Source organism: Drosophila pseudoobscura, chromosome 2, assembly GCF_009870125.1.
Source record: "Drosophila pseudoobscura strain MV-25-SWS-2005 chromosome 2, UCI_Dpse_MV25, whole genome shotgun sequence".
Taxonomy (NCBI): domain Eukaryota; kingdom Metazoa; phylum Arthropoda; class Insecta; order Diptera; family Drosophilidae; genus Drosophila; species Drosophila pseudoobscura.
Genome location: NC_046679.1, coordinates 4,340,612 through 4,362,900, shown reverse-complemented (window position 1 = coordinate 4,362,900; position 22,289 = coordinate 4,340,612). Strand labels below are relative to the sequence as shown.

The following is a 22,289-nucleotide window of genomic DNA, read 5'->3' as shown; positions in this document are numbered from 1 at the left end:
AAGCTGCTGACGGAATGGCATCGAAATCCAAGGCGAAGGCGAGGCGGAATGAAGCTCATTAAAATGCAACGAAATGTCACCTATCTGAAATTGAAGTACAATCTTAACGCAGCCAAACAGCCAATTATAGTAGCATGGAATATGGCGTAAATTTCAGGATAAACATCCTGCAGGAGAGGCGCCCACAAAGGGACGAAGGTAGACCAAGAATCTGCTAAATTAGAGTGCAAGCTTGTTAACGACAAAGGATGTCTCATACAAAGAAATAAGTACGAGTATATGTATGTACGTTTCCATTGGGTCATTGGAGGTCACTGCCTCCTCCTTAGACGTTTGCATAATATGAGAAAGATTTCATTCTTCTATTTGGTTTTTTTTTTTTTTGGTTAGTAAAGTCATATTAAATGGGAAAGGACCAGTGCCGCAGAAGGGGAGGCTGATTCTCGTTCTCCGGCTTCATCTTCTCTCTCTCTGGTTAACTGCGAAACATAAGCCCTGGCCCATAGAAGGCGATAAAAATGGCTTGGCTATTGTGTATTGCCAGAGCTGCCGCTTTCTGCACCATATTGCCAAGTGTGCCGTGGCCATTGCCGTTCCTGTTCCCTCCATGTCGTGCCTTTCATTCGGTCCCTGTGCCATTGTCTGGGCCGCGCCGGGCCGGGCCCGTGCGTAAAGTGAACAAAAATTGTGGGAAAATTACATTTCAAGTAGATGGAGAGGCATTCACAGCCATAGAGCAAGAGGCATAGATGGGGGATACAGAGAGAGAGAGTCCAGAAATCCCGACTTAGCCTATTAGCATTCATATTAAAACGAAAGTGGAGCCATATTGCGTATACGCAGCCATGTACCATCTTACCATATACAGAATGTGCGTAATTCCATGGCTCCATCTGTGTGTGTGTGTGTGTGTGTGTGTGTGTGTGTGTGTACGCGCAAAGACGCCTACAATCTGTTATTCTGGGTGTTGTTGGTTTTTTTTGTGTTGTGGGGGGAAGGCAGCACTTGGGCAGATTTAAGGATTAACGTCAGCTCATCTTCCGCAGGACCCTGGCCATCAGAATACTTTGTGATGTGCGCCTTTGCATCTTTTGGAGCCAGGAAGCGGGCAGGACAGTTAATTCCTTTTTGAGTAATACGCATTTCTTCCTCTGAATAGCCAACCCAAAATTGCATTTCCTTGGGTGGCCCCAAATTTTATGGCGAGGCAATCTCTAATCCCAGGAACGTTTTAGTGGGTTTTTTGACTTTGGGATAACCGCCAAGGAGAACTATTCTTTTGTTCACTAATCCGTAAGGAATACAGTGGATTTTTAGAAAGGTTCAAAGTATTCAAACAGGAAAAACATGATGTTTTTTGCAGCCTCTGCCGTGAAAGTGGGAGATTGAATAATTGAATAGAGAAGGGAGAAGGACCTTTAACCAGGAGCAAACTATCCCAATCAACCCGCACTTAGCTGCATCCTGAAAATGTTCCTCGCAAGGAGGCCTAAGCCAGGTGTAGATTGGCCCAAATCAATGGGACAAAGTCGCGCGCTATTAGCTGGGACAACAACCACTTGGCCTGGCCGTTGACTGGGTTTTTGTTTGCGTGTTTTGCTTAGGTGTTGCCGCTTATGTGGCTTTACCTCGGGCACTTAAGGGCCCTCTGGATGTGAGCGAGAGCGAAGAGTGGAGTGGACCGAGCATATGGTTACACAAGGATACAAAGTGGTCAGCGGACCCATTACATCGTCAAAAGTGCTTATCTACACAGTTGTTCAGTTGTTGCCTCCGTCGTCTCCGTGTTGTCCGCCATTGTGGATTGCGGTGGGTGTTGCTTTGGGTTGTCCGCAGCTAAATAATGCGCTTAATAGCGCTTGCCCACCTCCAAAGCACAAACAGCGAGACAGAGAGACAGAGAGAGAGAGGCAGAGCCAGACACGGACATCACGCTCGGCGTTTTTGCCATCTGAATGTGTCAGTGTGTTTCTATGTGTGCCATGCTTTTGTCTTTATGCCATTAGGCAGGCAAACACTACCCTCGCACACCCACAAGGTTCAACCCACATGCAGGAGGCCAGGAGTCACGTTTGGAGCCCGGACACATAGGGCCTTTGTTGCCAGCTCGATTAGCATATCAATATGCAGCACACCCATGCTCCATGCTCCAAGCTTCAGCATCAGCTACAGCTACAGCTATAGGTCTCTGGATCTCTGGTTCTATTCAGAGCACCACGCACAAGTGACACATCGTTATGCGGCCTGATAAACATGGGCACACCCTCACCCCCAACCCATACACATTGCGCATACGCCACGTTGTCAACGTCAAGTGCTTGAGAGTGCGACAAGAAACTTAATGAAATGAACGAATTGAATAGTTGAGGGCCTCTCTCTATCTTCCTCTCTGGCTGCTTCTGCTGCTGCTCGATATTGAGTTTTATTTTATTATATTTCCCTCAGCTATCAGCTCCTTGTGGCCTCATCCTTTCCAATGGATTGCCATTGTGTGCGGAGGCAACACATGCCGCCATTTCGCAGCATAATATCAAATTACAATGACTACCCATGTGGATCTCTGCCTGAGTATGGGTTAGCAGTCCCGTCCTCCCTCCCGCATTTATTGCTTGGCACACACCTTTTCTATCCATGCACCACACCATGCAGGAAGGTGGTATTCCTTTCCACTACCATCCTCCCGGTTCCCCTGGGCTGTATATGTTTGTAAACTACTTAATGGTGTGTAAATTTGCCGACGCGCTTCGACGCTGTTCGGTTTCAATTTTGCGGCTGAGAAAAATTAATTTTGTTGCTTTCTTCCCACTCTCTCTCTCACTCTGGCTCTTCCTTCCTGTCTTTGTTTGGCAATTTTCCATGTGCCAACTGCGTATGCGTAATGGATTTGTGCAATTAAACTCCAAAAGAAGTAGAAAATGTTACTCCTTTTACCGAAGATTGAGATACTCTAAGATAAATACCTCTATAAATATGATCGAATTTTAAACCAATTTACATGGGAGCGACTTTACCTCCATGTACCTCCTTCTCTAAGTTGGAAAATTCTTGTCGAAATTAGAGAGCCTTCTGTCAGTTCGTAACACAGACAGTTTCTAAACCAAAATACTGCCAAAACAGTCGAACAAACAATCTGAAAGATAGACAATAAGTCAGTAAGTCAGTCAGTCAGTCAGTTAGTCAGTTAGTCATTCATTCAGTCCGTCAATACCCAACCTGTAGGAGGAAACTGCAATCCTGAAGTGTACTCCTGCCTAGCAATCCCATGAATTATTTGGGCCACTCGAAAGCCTCCCTACTCTGAGGCTTTTCTTTGGGAAATTCAATTTTACCATGACAGAAATTACATGTTATCCGAGTTGACTCTACTCGTACTACTCGAAGAGAACTCCAATCTGCTCGAACAGACAATACCAGAGCCAAAAGCAGATTGTGCCTCCTCTAGCCGAAAAAAAAAACGGTTTACGTACCAAATAAATTTGCCATTAGATGGGGTGCAGGGAGGGGGCACAAAATTTACACGATTTCCAGCCAGGCCAGAGCACATAAACAATGCAGCTGCAAGTCGCCCTGAAGAGAGAGTGACACACACAAGACCGAGCGTCTTGCAACAGCAGCAACAACGAGTGCTGCCGCCATGCAACAACGGTGTTGGTGTCGATAACGCCTGGCGTGAATTTACGATGAGCATACATTGAAATTGTCACTTGGAATGGAAGAAATGGTGCAGGAACAAACCTGAAATGCAGTAGAAAACATCCACCTGTGTGGAGTACAGTGAACTTTCTGTGGTCTTCACCACAAATGGCTTTCCAGGGATCACAAAAGGAGTCCTAGAATATCTATTTAGCCTGTAGCCAGATTTGCGATAAACATGCTTTGAAACTGACTCCTGGAAAGAAAGAATGGGAGATGAAAATGTATGGGGATGGAATAACCAGAACTAAATGTACAATTTACAAGAGTCCTGGAATAGCCTGTCCTCACTGTGAGACGAGTACAATGAACATTTAGCTATCCGACGCGCCCCATGTAAATGATTCCTTAAACGGTCCAGCCTGAGTGAAAAGCAGGCTAGAGCTAATGGAAACTCTTTCCAAGGATCCCCTTTCTCCTCAGGCCAGACCCCACTGTGGCGGCTGTGCGAAAATTGAATTGGTTGCCCTGCTACCGTGTATTGGCTATAAATTATCACTTTCAGCCTGACAGGGAACCAAATATAGGACCTACAATGCAGTCAGGACAACGCTACGTATACGCAATATACGAGTACGTACAAAATAAATACAAATCAAATTGCTAGCAAAAGCTTTTTCCATTTTAAATGTACATAAAAAATATATCGAAATGTAAGCTTCAAGTGTGTGTGTGTGTGTGTGTGGGTGCGTGGGTGAGTCCAGGAGCCACTGCAGAGGATCGTTTATAATCGGGAAAAACCAGCAAATTTCATATTGCCTCAATGGCCACAGAACCTTCATTGTCTCCGTGTGTGTCTCTGACTCCGGCCTTTGTGGCCTGGCTGTGTGCAAAAATCTTTGAACTATGAAAAATTGATATTAGCTAAAAATACTTTCAGTCCTTGTGGCTGCATAGCCATGTCCATGTCCATGTCCTTACACACACACACACAGCCCTTTTGTGTCCTCAGTCCTTAGGACACTGGTTGTTGTGGTTGTTGCTCCGGCCACTCCACAGCCACATCCTCATCCACAGCCACATCCTCATTCTCATTCTCATCTCTGGGAAACTCAGCTGGAGTGTGTGCACAATGATTAGACGTGGCTGACACTGGCCACATTGTACAATTTACTGTGATTCTTTTGGGCCGCCTGGGGACTGCTGACCCTCACTCCAGGACACACTTTTCGGGGATATGTTTGTGTGTGTGTGGGTGTGTGTTTTCTTCTTTTTTCTGGCTTGCTTATTTTGGCTGAACTTTATTTAATAAAGCAATTTGCGCTTGGCTGACATTAGTTATTGTTTGAGCCCTGGGCCTGGGCGGGCAATGTCTGTGCGGGCACAGATAATTTGTGGCAGCCCCCAATGGGGCAGCATTAAGGGAAACAGAACCAGTAGGAGGGCTTCAGGACACTTGGCCTTATATTTGTAGACCAATTGCCGCAACTTGTTAACCAATTAAAATTAATTTGCATAATAAAAATAAATAAATGATTGCACAAGTGCCATAAAAATATATGTATATAGACTCTTGCACTCCACAGGGTTAATTGTTATTAATGGCAGGTGGAAAATTCTGGGGAATCAATCAAGCGGGCGAGCAGGAAATAGTTTTGGTTACTGGGAATCACGCACGGCCAATTTGTTGGGCACCAAAATTTAAAGAATTTTCCGCGTTTAACCATTGAATGTGGCAGCTTCCGACATTCCTTCCCGTGGCCTCTGTAGTCAACGCCTCTGGCCAGGCGTTGCACCTTTCTGCATTACAAATCATTGTTCAGGCGGTGGCAGGGAGGAGGGGGGGCAGAGGAAGAGGAAGCTCTTTTTTCACGTTTGCTTGCAACGTTTTTAAGCGCACATCCGCAACGGTAACGCCTGCGGCTCTACACTTTTTGGCCCTAACACAGGCACAAAGATACATGAACACATATATAGATACATGGACACACACACACACACATGCATATAGATACAGCAACACATCCACACACATAGAGTTACAGCGACACGAACCGTGTTTTTCCTTTTGTTTTGTGCGTTTTGCCAAACTGTCAATCAATAGAATTGTTCGGCACTTTTTTTGCACGGCCCACCGCAAAGCGCCGCCGAACCATGCAGCCCCCGTTGCCCGTTGCATGTGGCAGGCTATGGTGGCACTGCCGTGCAGCGAGCAGCGAGCCGTCAAAGTCAACGTGCATCATGTGGCATGCGCCCCAGTCCCACATACAGCCCAGGCCCTGAGTACCGGCGCAATGTTATTTTTCGCTTTGTGGCTGCGCTTTGGCTGCCCGTTACGACATTTCCCAACTTCTGGAAACAACACACAACAACACATAAAAAACTAGGAAATGAAGGATACGACCCAACGAACCGAAGCTTTAGATATCCTTTTGGCGTGATGAATGCAATGGGAGCTATTCTTTTTCGAATTGGCTGAAAAATTTAGGGTTTATGAATGGATATAAGTCTTGGAGGGTGTTCAATATAATTTCGTAAGCCTATGGCCTATGGGCATATGGGAGTTTTTCTGGCTAGATATCTTGAATGTCATGACTCCAATTACCGCTTAAGCATTCTAACAGACAAATTGACCAACGGATATGCCTATATCCGATCAACGGTTAAAGCCATTCAACAGTAGCCAACCCTTGGCTTGCTTTTTGCACATACTGCAAACTTTGGCTCAAAACTATAACACCTTTGCATGGAGCAGAAAAAAGGGCTATAACTGCTGAAAAAACTGGCGGTGAAAAAACCTGCCCAACAAGTGCCACTGATGGATGAGGGGTCAGGTCCGAACAGTTGGCCAAGTTGTGTGTCTAAATTTAAGTTTTTGCAGGGGGTACTCGCACTCGGTCTCGTATTTGGCCAGCCATTTAAGGGGCCCCTCTCCAGCTCAACCCCAAAGTCTGCGGCTCTGCGCTCCTTGAGCCTGAAAACTGCTCGTTAACGCTCTGGCAGAAAAGTGTATCTGATGGAGAGGCTGAGACGGCTGTAGATGGAAGATGGTGGATGAAGGAGAACGACTTGGGGCCGCAGGCTGCGTTTTGCATGCGGCTTTGATTTTTGTCTTTGTTCACGTTCTTCCCAAGTACAGAGCCCCCCAAAAAAAGCCGAAAATCAATATATCCCAGTGGCTTGACGGGTGCCTTGTTTTTTTTTCTCTCTCTGAGACCGTGTGTATGTGCCCGGCCGTGATTTTCCTTCTTTTTCTTGTGGGGAAGTTGCCTGTCTGGCAGGCTGCTAAGGCATGCAAGGACACAGCCCCACATGCATTCATTTCCAGCTCCTTTTACACTCTTTTGCCCTCCCGCTCTCTCCCCTCTCTCTGTGCACATATTCCCATGTCAGTGTGTATGAATCGCTCGTGATTATGTCTAATAGCTGTCCAAGTCGATCGATGTTCCCTGTACTTGACAGTCGAGCTAGGCTTAGCCTTGACTCCCGGCTCTTTTTCGATTCAGCATTTCTGCTGATGCATAATAAACGAGCTGTTCATACTCCTCCTCGCTTAATCATATAATAATAACTTAAGTAATGGCCAGAGTAAATAAATGAATCACTAATGAGCCGAAACAGTTTCCTTTTTGGCCCAAAAACCACACAAAAACAGAAACAGAAATGAGAAACAAGAAACAGAAACGAGCTGCGACGCACTAAAAATGCGCCATTTACGACAATCAAAATGATTAAGTGCGGCACACGGCCTTGGGGGCTGGAGAGAAAACGCTGCGTATACGCAATAAACACCACGAAAAAAGAAAAGGAGTGAAGGATGGAGAGCACAAGCGGAACGCAAGAAATATTACTGGGGCTGGCAGATGGGGCTAGTGGGTGTTGCCTCAAAGATGTTTCCTTACACGATACGCTAATGCATCTCACCGATTGAGAAGGTAATGAAATATTCAATCGGTGAAATAGGACCATTCATGCGAATACGTAAGAGAGCTGAATTCGAAGACTTTACCGAAGGGAAATGTGTGAATGACAAATTTTATCGATGGTGAAAAACTTACGGTGAAAAAGAACGGTGCTAAAGGATTTTGAAGCGTTCGAAATCATTGGATATATGCAATGTCAAGAAAAAATAAATGCAAATAGTGTGAATGGCAGAAGTTATCGACGGTAAAAGTCCGTCGGTGAAAAATGAATCGTGAAACAGTTAAAGAAAACACAGTGTTTTTTTGAGCGTCGGCAATTTCGTTAATATGGACTCCCTTAAAAATTCTGTAAAGATGGTAAAGAGAATGGAGGAAAATACACTTTAACGGCTACAACAGGTCCTCGGGGAGTGATTAAAATATAATAAATTTCACTTGGAAAAACGAAGAAAGACAGCGGCGCCAACCTCAATGGGAGTCGAGGAGCCCCCGGAACCGAAAAGGAGATTAAGTGGTTGGCCAGCATAAAAACCGCACATGCAAACCGAACCACTCACCCATCCACCAGTCCACCAGTCCACTGGCCACGCCCACCCATATGGACTCGCCACTCAAGTGAGGAGCCGTGTCCGGGCCTGGAGTACTGGGTCCAAGGGGTCCGATGCCGGCAGTGGAGCCCACAAAAGTGTGAACATAATTTAACATGCAGCGGCGCGCCAGTTTTTGGGTTTTTCGGTTTAGACAATGTTCAAGGATTGCCTCGGGCCGTGCCCCAAACCCTACGCTTCCTGCCCCCCTTCTGCCTGTCAGTCAGCCTTTGTGGCGCTTCGAGCACAGGCGTTTGAGTGTTTTGAAGCCTTATGTGAATTTGATTTGCGGCATTTTAATTTATGAACATGTGAGAGAGCCGCCTGCCGTCGAGTTACCAAACATTTTGCCAAAAACATTTCCTGAAACAAGTTGTGGTTTTCGAGGGGGTGCCGAGGGGCAGTGCAACAGTCCGCCACCCCTCTTCGAGACAGACATCCTTCTGGATGGAGAAGCGCCCTCCATCCGGCCCTGCCCCAGCTGTCTCTCGTGGCACAGACGCTTTTGCTGCTGAATGCCAAATCAAGCAGCTGCCATTTTTGTGTGCTTTAATTTTTTGTATTTTATTTTTCACTTTTTTAATATTTGTTAAATACCCTTACGGCAGGAGTTTTAGGATTTTTCAGAAGCGGTGATATCTACAGACGAGATTTAATGGTTCTTTCTGTGAAAACTATTTCCTAACTAAGCGTAGATAGTTTCGTATTTTGTGTAGCACTATATCTTATATCTTTCGTGGAAACATTCCGTCTGACAGGGTATCTAAAACTTCGTCACTTTAACACATTTTTCCTTTCTTTAATATCATCGTATTATTCTCTTTTTTTAGCCATCCTTGAGACTTCTGCCAATAGCAATTCTGGGTTTCTGGTTCTTGTTGTTTGGTTTATTTATCCAAGGAGGGTGGCACGGATGTCTATGGATGTGTGCGTTTTGTCGGGTTATCAGTGCTCGCATAAATCTTTTATCAACCAGTCGCAGCTGTGCGCCTGTGCTGGTGGCATGAGGGAGCTGACTCTTGTTGCTCCTTTTGCTGCTGAAGCGGCAGCTGCCTAATGAATACGCACAAAGTTGCTAATGAAGCAGGGAAGCCATGGGAAGATGTGGAGATGGGGAGAAGTTTTTGGCCATACGCATATGAATATATACATACCGAAAAAGCAAGCCAAGGAATGATAAAGATGGGAAAGACTAAGGCCCCCTGGTCTTATGGCTGATCTCATGCATATGCGACAGATAGAATAATTATACACTTGGGCATGGAATGGCTCTAGGTTGGGAAATGGCGATGAGATTAAGGCTGAGACTGGTAGCAGAGTCTGGGCTTAAAAATGGAGATGGCAGCTGAGTCTGGGATTGAGAATGGAGATTGAGCTCAGACCTGAGACCAAGTCTGAGGCGTGGCTATAACAACTTTCTCATGAATCTCTGGGGAGGGGCTCTGCCCATAAGAAATGCTAATGTGATAAGTCTGCAGATAAATTAAATACAAGTGCGAGAATATATGTAAAAGTAAATTAGTTTAGAGCCTAAACAATACCCAACTGAGAAGTAAGACAAATAAAAGAGGCTGTAACCTTGTAAAGATTATTTGTAAAATTAGTTTGAGTAACTTTTAAAGATGAATAAATTATCTGTAAAGGTATGTGCTATTTTTGAGGAGTATCTTAAATGTTACCAAAACACACAACCAAAGAACAAACATCACATTCAAGGACTTCCTTACATTTCCGCAATTCCTATTAAACCCTTTGACTTTTGATAAGCAAAACCGAGAATATGAGCAAAAAGTTAATTTAATTAAGAGCCATTCGATTTGTATAAGTTTTGTGCTTATGCAACTCAATCATTCGTTGTTGTTTGTTTTCAATTTTGTTCCTTTTCTGTTTTTTTTGTTGTGAAACTTTGTGCAGCGATTACCCACAGTGCAGCCGAAAAAAAAGGTAGAAAGAGGAACAAAAATAAGAGAAGGAAATGCTTATTGTGGTCGTTACAGGCATTGCGGGTCCTGGAGAGGGGCGGGCGGCAGCTAATGGTAAATAACGATAAATAGAAGAAGAGAAAAAAAGTAGTAGAAAATTGCTTTGGCCAAAGGCAAAGTCAATGAGGCAATCCGCAGTCTGCAGTCTGCAGTCCAGAGACCGAAAGCCGAGTCCGAGACCTGGTTCGAGCCGGAGAGCACTTCACGGCACTGGGTACTGGCTGATGGCTGCTGGCTGCCTCATTGGTAGCTACAACAAAAGCAAATTCTAGTGTGCTTAAAGCGTAAAATTGTTTGTTATAAAATTCAATTGCAGTTTTTGTTGTTTCTTCGGCTGCCCGATGCTGCCTGATGCTGCTCTTGGCCAAATGCAATCGGCTGACCAAGAGGAAACTTTGCAAGTCGAGAGTTGACTACTTTTGTCTTGCGCCGAGATTTGCCCAAGTATAAACTATAAGTTTCCCCATCGCGGGCCGGGGCCAAAGAGTTCTTTGCATATCTTGTTGGCAATTTCAGAAAATCAGAAATTCAGTACAAAAGAGGAATAAACAAAACGCAAATTGTTGGCTGAAACACGAGATTTAATCGGAGAAAACTTAGAACGAAGCATTTTTTTCTGCCTCAGTGCTGCACAGCTACGAGTATATGTTATACAATTTTCTGTGGAAATGGTTGTGTTTTCCATCAGCGAGTCATGTGGCATATTACGTTTTATGGTGACGACTTTGTGGTGGCTGTGAGGCATGAGGGGCAGAAGGTGATTGTGGCAGAATCAGAAGCAAAGGCAGAAGCACGCAACCACCCGCTGCCTGTTGGAGTCATAAAAAGTGCGTAGCCGGCAACAGGTTGCCAGGGGCGGTGGTTATATAAACCACTCCTTTGTCACAGCTACGGCGAACCGAAGAGTCTCAGTCCTTACAGCTGTGCTCACACGATACGTTTTCCCCCGATCATTTATGAGCAAACGGAAAAAAAAACCGGATGGCACATGTACTTAAAGATGCTAGTGAGATGTGAGTGCTTGTTGTATGATAGAGGAAGATACATAGAAAAAATTGCACCTGTGCAATAGCTATCGTGTAAGAGCAGCTTTACCTAATCAACAGCTACATAGGTCTATGCCTTGGGCTCTTGCTCGCGTCGATGTCTCTTTCCAGAGTCGATTTGAGCGTTCTCTGTGCTCTCCTCGTTGGTTAACAAATTGCGCATATCAAATTTGCGGAATTGTCTCTCATAGCCGGCTCCCTGAGTGCTCCTGAAAATTTAGCTAAGCCTCGACAAACTAATAGATTCCCTTGCCTTGACGGTACTCATGTCTCTCTCTCTCTCGCTTTCCCTCTGTGGCTCCGTGTGGAAGTCAGTTTATGGGCAAAGTGTTTGGTAATGGCTGCAAATGGTAGGCGTTGCCAAAGACTGTCGGCTAATGCCACATTTCTGCGCTCCTTGTCTGTATGTGAGCGTACATACAGACACGTTTGTATGTTTATGTATATTTTTACAAGCGCTTTGCGTGACAGGAGACGGGAGTCCTACATTTACATATCAGCGCCATTAGAGCCGCCATATTAATGATTTTATAGTGTAATAACGCGTTATCACGCCGTCACTCACACACATAGACGCTGTGTCAGGGCCACCACCATAGATATGGCTAATTCATTTGTTTCTATTTTCCCGGTTTTCCACTGGTTTTTCCTTGTCTTTTGTTTCGATTTTTGATTGAGTTGTTCTGCCATAATTCATGAGGACAAACCATTCAAGCGCGTCTAAAATGCAAAAATGATATTGATATGGATTGCAATAATGTTGGCAGAGCGCGGTTTTTAATAGGACATGTAGAATGGGGGGATGCTAAGAGGATATGTGGACCGAGGCTGGCGGTTTTCGGCGAGGGAATATGCGGGCGTCTATGCATTAATAAACATTTGATTTGTGATTTGTTGCGCTGCATTATGCAAATGTGTGTCGCGCATAAATTGTATAAATTATTTCGCTGTCTGCTGACTTAATTAAATGTTTAAAATTTTCGGAAAACCAACGAAAAAAATCCAGCACACCAAACACGCAAAGGAAAAAAGATTGAAATTTTGTTGTCCAACCGTAAAGGGAATAAATGAATGACAATTAATGAGTTTAATGAATGGTTCGGCCCGTCAGCGGCTCAAAAGTGACAAAATTCAATAAATCAATATGAACACAAAGTTTATTTCTGAATATATTATGAATACGGTGGTAAAAGTGTTGCCCACTTTTGGCAGGGTCTGAGAACCCGTTCACCCGGTCATCGCTGGTAATGATAGACTCGGGCAGCTGGGGCATGTTGCACGTCTAAATTTATAAAGTAAACAGGAAATTAAGCTAATGATTTCTTCGTTTACCTTTATATAGATTACTGAGCAGCATTAAAAGGTTAATTGATGATGGTTTCTGCGAGATTGGAAGCATTTTATTCCTCGAATTTGTATTGTCAAAGAACCCATAAATCTTAATGGATTTTACAAGGAAGTCACGTCTGTTTAGGGTGTTTTTTCAAGAAAATAAAATTTAGAATAAAATTATTGTTGAATACAAGGGTAACTCTCTTAAATTTACGCGAAAAGAGTGCATCCTTCGCATACGGTAAAGCCAATTCCAAGACCTGGCAATGCTCGTAGTTTTCGGTGAAGGACTCAGTCTTTTAGCAGCCGAAGGTCACGCAATGTATATCAAGCGCCATTTTGGATCGGTGGTCGGCACGCACACAATTCTACAATTGTATTTCCTATGCACATGAAATAGGGCTGTGCCGACCGCTGTTTTAAACGAACCACTCAAATTGTTAATCACATACAAAGTCTACCAGAACCTAATGTAGCTGTAACAGATCCAGTTGAGAGAGCGGCACTGTGTTGTGGCATGAAGGCTGATGTCGAGACGGTATGCTAACGGTACAAGCTAACCTTCCATTCATGCCACACACTCGTCCCTACTTATGAGTATCATCGGGAGCGCTGTTGCTGCCTTTTGCTGCCCCACTTTTCACCCGTGGTTGTGGCACAGCGGCAGCGGCACTGGAACTGGCACTGTGCTGTTCTCTGCCGTTGCCAGGCTACAGCTGTGCCTGGGTCTGGTTTGCTGCCTAATTCCTTTTGGCTCTATTCACTCGAGTCCGCTAATTGCTATAACTTCCACTCTTCAGGTCCGTTCCATCCGTCTGGATATCTGTCTTTCCGTTGGTCCTTCTGTCCTCTCGTCCGTCTGTCTGCTTTTCTCTGGGTATAGTACGTTGATTGCGTTGAAATAAATGAGTTTTCATGCTAACCGAGCAAAAGTTGTGCCAATTATAATGCCTGGGTTCCTCGGCTATCGCGTCTGGTGCTTACGGTGGAAAAGTTTCGGCTTTTGTCTAATTTATATAATGCCATTGCCATTTAGCATAAGAGCCAAATGAATTGCTTTACAAATTGAATGGGAATTTGCGTCCTCATTATGATCATCATTCAACATCATTCAAAATATGGCAACAGGGGGGGAAAAAAAAGAAAAAAATAAAACCGAGTAAAATGCACAAAATTCTATAACCTAAAACCAGAAAAAATCAGGGGGGTGCGCAGGGCGCACAATCTCTTCTTGCAACCTGATGCGTTGCGTACATTTTGTGTGCCGCGATTTTAGCATTTGTTGAATCAGTAGTTGCAGATGGGGATGAGCTGCGTCGAGTCGAGAGTCGGGTTTCGGGGGAAACATTATTACGAAACATTTCTCGCTTTTAATCAGAATCTCCGACTGCCACGATGATAAATGTTGCCCTGGCAGCGGCCACCAACAGAAGGTGGAATCAACGGAAAACCAGGTCGGGGTCGAGGCAAAGAAATATTCATAATTCAATGCTTAAACCGCAATTCATGTTCTCGTTTTTTTTTTCTTCTTTCCCACCCCCCTCTGCCTGCCAGTTTTAGCCAGTTTTTGCTTCGCATTAATATCGTTCTGCAGTTGGCGCCGCTGCAGCGTCAGATTTACCTGAGAGGTAAACCCTAAAAACGCTTTTGCATTTTCATAAATGTTTGGCTTTTGGCTGAAAATATACCCCCAACGCTGGGAAGGTTCGCACTCCCTTCTGAGCAGTTTCCCCACTCAGTTCGCCCCTTGACAGACCCCAGTTGATCTGCATATTTTACTCGACCTCTTGGCCCAGGCCTCAACGTTGTTTTTATACCCGGTACTATGCTATGGTATGTTGTGTTTAAGTAGAGATTGCCAAAAAAGTCCGAAGGTAGCAATATTTTCTTGCTCGGAAGCAAGTAGATTAAAGGATGCACTGCTGACTCCATCAAAAGTTAGATGCCGAAAACTATAATCCTACGATACTCGGAATGGAAATTCAGCACTCCTTAGATCAGTTCTTTCAATTTTAAGCTTCTTTCAAACTCCATTCTTGATAGGGAAAAGGCTTAAAAACTGCCCAAACTCAACCCAATCTCATCATTAATACATACATCACTCCTCCTAAAGTCATTTCTCTCACCGTTTGAAGAAGAACCTTTGCTATCTAAAGTTTTAAAGAAAGAAGACTTCGCGCTAATCCTAATAATCCTGAACTCATTCCAATAGATTTCCAAGGTGTCCGATAGCCCATACAAATCAGCCTTGTTCTTGTTTTGGCCGGGCTCAAACCGCCTCCAAATCCAACTCCTCCCTCACATCCAGCATCAACCATCGTTCAATGTGGCCGCTGTTGCTGTTGCGGTTGATTCACTTTTATGCAATAAAATTGAAATTAATTTTTAGTGATTGCGGATGCGGTGTTTCAGCTTCTGTTGCTGCTGTCTCATGCTCCTGTTCCTGCCACAGCCACTGCTACTGCCTCTATTCCTTCCGCAGTCCCCTCCGTTTCAGCCACAGCCTCTGCTTTTGCTCCCATTCTTGCCCCAGCCGCTTCTCTGCCTCCGTTCCTGCCACAGCATTTACCTCTGCTACAGCGGTTTTGACACTGCACTGTTGCGGCCTCTGATTGAATTGTAAATTTTCTTGGCCCACCATACGAGCACGACAGGGTGTGAGCCGGGCGTGGGGAAATACCGACTCATGCATATTCATTCAATCACTTGTATTGTTGGCCCATTATAAATTGATAAAAATAATAATGCTGTTGAAAATTTTCCGCTTTTGTCATTTTTAGGCCGCACTTGTCGTCGATAGCAATTAAAACAGACGTCCGACCAGGCCAAATAGCCATCAGGTAATTAAATTTTCGTTTATTTATTTAGTTTTCATATCAATTATTACACTCAACAATTTGTTTGTCGATAATAAAGAGGCCTTCGCTTAATATTTATTCCAAATTAAATGGAGTTTTGCATGTGGCTTAAATTTACCAAAAAGAGTATATACTCATAAATGGGGATATATGTACATATGTATGTATGTGTCCGTGTGTCATTCATGTTGTGTGTGTGTTTCTGACAAATGCGATGGTGACTACCTGACAGCAGGGGATGGATATTAACGTGCTGCTATATTAAGTGTATAGAAATCCATCTCTGGGCCTGTGTTCAAAAGTGAATTTTCGTGTCAATGTCTCGTTTGTCATTTAGCTAAACCGCACACCGCAGCGCACCGTCACCCCTCCTACATACATATATGTATGTTCATAATATAGAGTTGTCAGTTTACAGGAAAATATCATTAAGCGTACACTCACGTTCAAAATAATATTCATGCATTTCACATGAAAGGCCGAAAAATCGACGATGACGCTCATAATTGAATGATGTACTTGGTCAATCATCTCTCTGTCTCTCTCTGCCCGTCGTCTCATTATCGATGGCAGACAATACATTTTAAGTGGCCCCAAGGACAATGTGGCCCCGGACATTGAGCCTAATTTTTCCACAATTAACTCAATTAGCCAGCCACAAAACTTGGCCGCAAAGCATTTCCCTTGGTCAATAGTTTCTACACAGGAAAAAAATAGGTATATAATAAGTCTTTAATGATTAAAGACCTTAGCCGAAAGTAAAAATAAGTAAAAATTCCTTTTAATATTATGAATCGTTCATGGACTAATTAGGAGGGAGTATTAGACAGGTTTTTTTCCAGTGTACTTTTGAGCGTATATCCTTAGGGCTAATAAATGGCGTCTGGTTTAGCCAGCATCTTTTGGACATTTGCCATTATTCATGGCCAGGAAATTGAAATGTGTGTTATGAGGCCTTCGCCACCCAAAAAACTAAAGCCACTTCAGGTTGAGGTCCACTTTCAGTTGGCGAAAAATAAATTCGGTCAAAAGTGTCGTTTATCTTCGAAAAGTGGCTGCCCTTCACCTCTTTTTAGTGGCGAAGGCAAAGAGTTTTCAGCTTTAATTAAAGGCAGCTGTTGTATCCTTAGTTATCGCTGAACTTTGACCAAGTTTTCTTCAACCCATTGTTTGCACTTTGGACCCAAAAAAGGGGGCATTTCTCCGTGACATTTTCTCCTCAATTGTTGAAGATGTTTTTGAGCTGTTTTTCCTGCTAATTGAAAGCGTTTGATAATGAAATTTAATTATGATTATCGTTAGGTCTTTGATCTAATTTCGATTCCGGAAATAGATCCCTTTCTCGTCTCAAAGATAAATGGATAAATCCGGACACTAATACCATAAGATTGTTTAAATTGTTTGTGCCATGAAGTGAGGAATAAACCAATATTTGACCAAAATGCACTTAAGAGCATATGAAAATTTTAATTTTCCTGCACATTTTGCAGCAGTAAATTCTCCTCTCATTTTTCCAGCAATTAGTTAAATCTATGCAAATATTATGCCCTTGGACAACAGCCAATCCATCCATCAATCATTCAATGAATCAATCAATCAGTTTGGGGTGGCAGACAATTTTGGTCAAACACAAACAAGGACGAAAAACGTTGCCAAAGTGCAATTAAGGTCGAAAGCTCAAGAGTCGCTTTTGGACCATTTGAAAGTGGAGTCCAATTACGCTACCGGGGGGAAAAAAAACAATGAGAGAAAGAGAGACAATGTGTACTCAAATTTGCAATTCTATGAAATGCGATCCACTCCGAAAAAAGCAAAAACAATGAAGAGAGCGAATGAAATAGTAATGAAGAGTGGAGGCTACGGTTTCAAGGGAAATAACAGCTGTGGGTTGTTTAAACGCTAGAGGGTAATAGCAAGTGTTACAGTGATGATAGTGAGAATAGATACGAGAACTAATTAAAGGATTTATTGTAATCATTTTAAGATTATTTATTAGTTATTAGATAGGAAGGTACTTACGCCCTTTTTCGTGCAGCGAACTTTCAACACAAATGTAGAAAAAAAGCCCATGCGCATCGCTAAGAGGCATTGCGTCATTTGGATAACTGCATCTTCAGATCTGAGTGAGAGGAAGAGAGACAGAGGCAATGAATGAACAGTTTATGCATGGTATATTTATAAAAGGTCATACACCACTCGTAAGAATACCTCACCCTTTCTTACTACATACTTTATGTACATCGGAACTCTTAAGCCCCGCTCCTCCCCACGAGTAGGTCGTTAATCAATTCAAAAGTGCAGCTGAAGACGGATCGGATCCAGAGCGTCGTTAGTGTTGTTTTAGTGGCGCAATTTATAATTCCCGACAATCTCTTTAATTAAGCGCAAAAGGAAAACTGCAAACATTTTCTTCACCTTGCTCTTCGCACTGGAAAACTAATGTCAAATGTCAGCTGCTATTATTTCTGTGGCACCTCGGGGTAACTATTAACCATATTTCACATTTATTTTCTTCCTGTGGTACATTTTTTCACGAGCGTTTCTTGTTGGGCTCCCTCCCCCTCCCCCACTTCCTCTCCCGTCCTCCCTTGCTCACCTTCCAATGGGTTTCTGTATGTTTTTTATATTTTTTTACAGTTTTCCACTTGATTTAGTACGCCGCAATGTTTTTATTAGTTGCGAAATATTTGCAGCTCTCTTTCTCATGCTCTTTACTTTTTCCGTTGTTTGCTATTTGCTGTTTTCTATGGTTTTTGTTGTTGCTCTTGGTCGCTCTTTGTCGCTATTGCGTTCTTTCTCCTTCCTTTGTCGCTGGTGGTTCTCCCCCTTTCATTGGTAATGTTCCCGATTGTCGTTTGTGGTGCAATTAGTTGTTGTTTTCTTGCTGTTTATTTGGAGGGCCCTCTTCTTCTGCTTCTCTTATCCCCCTTTTGAACTTAAGCTAACGGTTAATACTCGTACTCTTTCTTGTGCTGGTCGCTCTAATTGAGCCTGGCATTTTGTCCATTAATCACATTGGATTCCACCATTCGCTCTCTGTGACCATTTAACATCATCTCTTGCTGTCTTTCTGTCTCTCTTTGTCTGCCTTTGTGGATCTTCCTGTTGCTCTCATAATTCCCTTGGTTTGTTCTATCTGCATGTATCTGCATGTCTGAAGAGAGAGAGTCTGAGCGGAGAGTTGGCACTTAATTAAAAGATTACTTGTGAAAACTTTTTGGCAGAAAACTTAATATTAGCAGAGAGCGAGAGGGGGTGGCAGTGAGTGGGCGAAGCGCAATGTTTACTTAAGAACTTTAAATAAATAAAAGGAAATTGCAAAGCAAACACATTTGGGTACAAACACTCATACAACACACACACACACCACACTCTCTATTCTCTCTTACTTTCTCCCACTCTCTTACATTGTCGACAAAATGGCAAACGTTGAACTTTGATGATTTATAGCCCTTAAAGTGGGCAAGGGGTAGAAGGCAATGGAGTACACGGTGCCTGAAGAGCATGAAGAGCATGAAGAGCATTCTTTGTAGCCACTCAAACACATACACTTACACTCAAACTAAACTCACAGTTAGCTACACTCTGCTACAGAGTTTCACATTTAATTTACTACGTGTCAGGCATACGCTTGCAGCTTGACAAATACGAACACAGCAAAATGGAGCAGAGAGTGCGGGAGGGAGTGCAAAAAGAAAACTAGAAAAATCAGATAGAGAGAAAGAGAAAAACATGGCATTCACACAAAAGTTGAGTAGGTAAAGATCCCCCCCACTAAGCCCCGATCCCACAAGGGAATGGATATTACCGCAGTCCTCTCCCCCCCTTCTGACTCTATTTGAAGGCTTTGATTATGTTTAGAGACAGAGGCTGAGACTGAGGTTGAGCCGCAAATTATGGTAAACATAAACAAGCTTTGGCTCTCTCTCTCGCTTCCGCCTTCCACTTTTAATGTACTTTTATTTTATGTACTCGCAAAAGTTATACACACTCCACTCGCTGTAGTCCTTTCCCTCCATGTCCGTCTTGTTCTCGGTCCTTGGGCTTTGGATAAACACAAATTTCCAAAGTTTAATTTAACGTTAATAACGTTATTTGTAATTTTTATGCCGTTCCCATTTCCCCATGTTTCCTACTTTTTAATATGTTGTGTCGCGTTTGATATGAAAAAAATGGGAGAGAGAGAGATGAGAGCTTCTGTGTCGAAGTTTCGGATACCCTGCAAATAAATAATTGTAAGCGAATTTGGAAAAGCTAAAAAGAATGATGGTAAATGAAAAAAAAGACTGGAATATTTTGCTTTAAGCACTTGGCTAACGACCAATCCATGTCCAAAAGATCTCTTGACAATCGAAAGTAGACTTTGGGGAAAGTTGAATCTAAGAAAACCCTAAGTCTCGCCTTAGGCTCGACTCGGCTCAAAGTCAAAGCACCCTCTCCTCAGGGTATCCTTTGAGTAATATAAAAAATTATGCATATTCCAGGAGTTTTTGGCTGGCATTCAACTTTGAACTCAAAGGCACTCACTCCCACACATGTATTTAATTATCAAGTTTACTTTTTGTGAGTGAGAGTGTGTGTGTGTGTGTGTTCATGAGGCTTTTGTAGATTTAATTGGTTTTTTGATAAAAGTCAGCTTAGCATGCTAATTAATGTGGCTTTGACTTTGAATGCATGCATTTGCCTGGGATATGGGATATGGGATATAGAGTAATGCTCAAGGTGGAATGGGGGTTAACTTCTATCCGATTCTGCCTTCTGTTCAGCTCTAATCGGATACGGGGGAGACAGTGTGGACCCAGGGGGGGACATGGAGCTACAAACAACGACAAAACAACGGAAAAGTGTACAAATATTTTGCAGCTTTCAAACACAAACATAAGGGGAAAAGTTTTCTTTGGCTACATTCTCAGACCCCGTGCCACACCACGTTGCCCCCGTTCCCCGTTCCCTGTTACCCGTTCCACTTCTGCCTCCACTACTTGCAGCACAACTTAAATAAATAAATTGTTTGGTTGCATCAAGGATATACGTATACGCAGTGTGGCAGCATGTCAACACAATAAATGCGAATGAAAATTGCAGCAAAAGTTTTCCTATTTTTGGCACACGATTCTCCCGGGCGGGTGGCGTTGGGCCACCCGTTAGGCGGGGTATCTTGTAATGTGCAAAAAATAAGACCCCCGTGTCCAAGTTGCAAGCAGTAACAGCAACAGCAACTCGAGAGCGCAGCAACTGGAAAATAATTAAATTCCTAGAAGCAAGTTATAGACCTCAAGACTTTTTGCTCCTTCGGCATTCGGTTCGGTGGGTTGTGTCTTATGGCTCTAATTTCATGCAAAATGTTCTTCGTGCCGTACCCGTACCCACACCCACACCCACTCTCTCTCTCTTTCTGTTGATGCCACTAAAAGTTATGCCCCCAACTTATTGCCGCTTTCCGCATGGCTTTTGTTTCCTTGGGCCTTGTGTGTGGCGTTGCGTCGTTCTTGTGTTGTGTTGTGTGGTGCAGTGTTTGCTTTTCTTACGGCTTGTCAGTGGCTCAGTGGCTCAGTGGAGCACTGCTGGGAATCATTTCGTTCCTGCCACTGCCACTGCCACTGATGCTGCTCTTCCTGCCGTTTTCCCTGCTTTTGCTGGTGCTGCAGTTTTCTTGTCCATAGCGGAAGGAAATGAGCAAAAATGACAAAGTTAACGGATGTGCACAAAACACAACGCACTCTTACTCACACTTACTGCCCCTTGTACTCGTCGTCGTCCTTCCCTCTCCTTGGCTTTCCTGTCGTCCTGTTCCTGGGGTTCCTGGGCTTGCTCTCTGCTTTCCTGTCCCGTTCGGTGCCGCTCCTTTGTGCCAGCCCCAATGCACTTGCAGCCAGGATCCAGGATATGTGTGCGGAAAGTACAAAATTTTACATGCATTTGATTTATGTTTCTCTTGTTCTGTTTCTGGTTCTGTTTCTGTTGCTGCCTCTGCCTCTGCCACACCACCATCCATGTCATTGGTTCAAGTCCCATGCCACAGAGCCACACGCCTCCCCATGCTCTTGGTGGCAAGTAAGCAAATCATAGCCTACATTTCCGCTGTTGTTTATTTGGGTACACTTCTCTTTCTTTCTCTCCTTCTTTGGGGGAGCTCTCTCTGGGGACTGCACTTCACTTCACATCCCTGGATTACTCGCAAGTCGAAAAGTTTTTTGTCTTTTCCCAACAAAACACGAAAAGTCGCTGTGTTTGGTTAAGTATTGAAGTGCAATATTTATGGCTTTAGGGAGGATATACCTCCTCTGTGAGGAACCCATCCCAATTATCAGACGGTTGTGATTGAGTGGAAGTCAATGTGGAAAAAGGTAGTTGTTGAGATAAAAAACCCACTAAGAATATGTATTTTTTAAAGAGGAAAAACTATTAATAATATTAAAAGATAACCATGAAACCTATAGAAAGTTGAAGAGTTAAGAATACAGAATGAAATATTTAAACACCGAGGGGAAAAAACAGGAAACCAGCAGAAAAGTATCCTTTGAAACAAATGAAATTATATTTACAATCCTTCTATTTTGTTTTGGTTCTCTTTTGTTGATTCACATTTTGAAAATTTTCATTTATCAGCAGCGTATCCCCATTTTCAAACCTTTTCCCAAACCCCAGCCCCAACCCAAACCCAAACCCCAACCCATTTCTGTGGCTTGTTCTAGCCTGCGTCTCCTGGCCATCCCGTGTCAACAGGCAATTATCATAAAAGCCTGGGGTGGGGCATCGGCACCGGAGTCCTGCTACAGCTCTGGGATCCTAGTGGTGCTACTAGGGTGCTCGAAAAGGGGCCCGTTCGCCCGGTCAGGTACACAGAGCGACAATTACGAGTATGCTAAATGCTTTGCCACTGAAAAATGTGGCTTTAAATTGCATGAAATCATCGCCACATTCCGAC

General features: G+C 43.5%; 1 protein-coding gene across 3 annotated transcripts in view; it reads left to right on the top strand.

Moving 5' to 3' along the window:
* LOC13036398 (neurotrimin) overlaps window positions 1-22,289 on the top strand; it is a 138,385-nt gene that overhangs the window by 10,597 nt on the left and 105,499 nt on the right. For 2 of the 3 annotated variants that reach the window (XM_015183455.2, XM_003736234.3), the window contains exon 2: window positions 15,284-15,343. The exons of the other annotated variant lie outside the window; for it this stretch is intronic. The gene's annotated coding sequence lies outside the window, so the exon portion shown is untranslated. The remainder of the gene's footprint in view (window positions 1-15,283; window positions 15,344-22,289) is intronic. 3 annotated transcript variants of the gene reach the window in all.